This window comes from Mirounga leonina, unplaced genomic scaffold (genome assembly GCF_011800145.1).
Source record: "Mirounga leonina isolate KUSES-001 unplaced genomic scaffold, KU_Mleo_1.0 Mir_195, whole genome shotgun sequence".
In the NCBI taxonomy this organism is placed as follows: Eukaryota; Metazoa; Chordata; class Mammalia; order Carnivora; family Phocidae; genus Mirounga; species Mirounga leonina.
This window is the reverse complement of record NW_023270490.1, coordinates 8,138,567-8,140,567: the sequence shown is the minus strand read 5'-3', so window position 1 is coordinate 8,140,567 and position 2,001 is coordinate 8,138,567. Positions and strand designations below refer to the sequence as shown.

Here is a 2,001-nt window from a genome sequence, read left to right as displayed (position 1 = left end):
ACCCTGGTACTAGCCACGGTCTCTCGTGTACTCTGGGCCTGGATTCATGCAGTAGCCTTACGGCTTGCACCCATACCATCTCACAATCTCACACCTCTCAGAGCCTACTCTCCCTACTTCACACTGTGGTCTTTTAAAAACGGACTCCTGCTCAGAATCCTCCACGGCTTCTCATCCCACAACAAAATCCCAAGTCTGTCCTGTGGCTGGCCTACCAGGAAGGCTCCTCCTGTCTCTGAGTCCATCTCCTGAGCCACTCCATCACTCCTCTGCAGGCACAACGATCTTGCTGCTGCTCCGTGAATACACCAAACTCAGTGCCACCTTGGGGCCTTGCACTTGCCCTTCCCTGTCTGGAATGGTCTTCCCCCAAATGTGTGTATGGCTTGCACACTCATTTGATACAGGTCTCAGCTCAAATATCACCTTCTCAGGGACATGGCCTTCTCCAATCACCCCTTTTAATACAGAACCCCTTTAATATAATGCCAAACCCCTTTAACCTCTACACAACAACCCCCCCTTCCACTGCCCCATTATCTGGCACCATGTTATATGTATTTCCTGGTTTTTTTATTTAGTGCCCATCTTTCCCACCAGAAGATGAGCTAAGGCAAAGGTTTTGTCAGTTTTTTCACCTTGGTCTCTCAAGTATCCAGAACAGTACTTAGCACACTGTAGGCATTCAGTAAGTACCTGATGAATGAACTGTCCAGGTGCTGTGCTAAAGCCCTCCAGCTACAGAGACAGCTCTGCTCCTCCTGCCAGAACCCTGGGAAGACAGTAAGCATGCTTGGGGAACCATTCCAGGACCCATCCAGAATTAAGAAATAAGAATCTGGGATTGAGGCTCTAGGATGATATATTTTGGGAAGAAAAAGAAGAGAGAGAGAGAGAAATTATCAAATGATAGTGATATTAGTTAACGTTTAATTGTGCCAGGTCTGGGACACCTGGCTGGCTCAGACAGTAGAGCATATGACTCTTGATCTCAGGGGCATGAGTTCGAGCCTCACGGTGTGGGTAGAGACTACACAAAAATGAAAAATAAAATCTTAAAAAAAAAAAAAAATTGTGCCAGGTCTATCCTAAGCACTTCACATGTGTTAACTCATTTAAACCTAACATGCCCCATAGTGAAGACTATGAGGCACATAGAAGTTAGATACTTTATCCAAGGTCATGTGACTTTTAGGGAGCAGGTCCAGAGCTCACCTCTGATCTGGTGGGCTGTACACTACCTCTCATTGCACTGAATGCTGCACTAAAGCTAAGGGTGGGGGGCTGAACCCTGAGGGAAGTCCTGGAGTCTGAAAAGATGAAGGAACCCACCTTTTGAGCTGCAGGAAAGCCCTGGCGAGAGCCGTGTGGTGTGATCAAAGTGGGGCCTTCACAGGGGACGTCACAGGGGTACAGAAGGGATACGAGGGAAGTGAATGAAGCTGAGAAATGCATGGAAGCATGAGGATATGAAAGGAATAATATTAAAAATAATTCTAGGAAGCTTTGAGCAGTGGCGGTATCATAGCCAATGAGGTTTATCCGAGGCGCGATTATTGCTAATTGAAAAATAATTCTAGGAAGACAGGTGTGAGGGAAAAAATCGGGTCTCTCTTTTCTGACATGGGTTCTGAAAGCATCCATTGCCTCTACAGCATTTACAGCATGTAGTATAAACCAGAAATAAGACATGTGTTTGCACGTGTCTGAGTGTGTGTGTGTGTGTGTGTGTGTGTGAGGGTTTCTTACTCTAAACAGCTTATAAATAGTCATTTAAAATGGAAAATGAAAGCTGACACTGTTTAAAAAGAGAAAAAGTGCGGCCCAATTTTGAAAGACTTTGATCCTGGCCTAGGAATTCTAAACAATAACCTGTAAGATCTAGGAAGCCAATGAATGCTTTAAAATAAAGAAATAGCATGATCAGATTTCAATTTCAGAAAAACAGCTCTGAAAACTGTACACAGAAGAGCTTTAAGGGTGGGGGAAGAAGGGAGAATC

At 44.9% G+C, this 2,001-nt stretch overlaps 1 non-coding gene across 1 annotated transcript; it reads left to right on the top strand.

Moving 5' to 3' along the window:
* Positions 1-1,502: 1,502 nt before the first annotated feature.
* LOC118024120 lies at positions 1,503-1,642 on the top strand. Its single transcript, XR_004683001.1, has one exon. It is a non-coding gene; the product is annotated as a U4 spliceosomal RNA (small nuclear RNA).
* Positions 1,643-2,001: the final 359 nt, after the last annotated feature.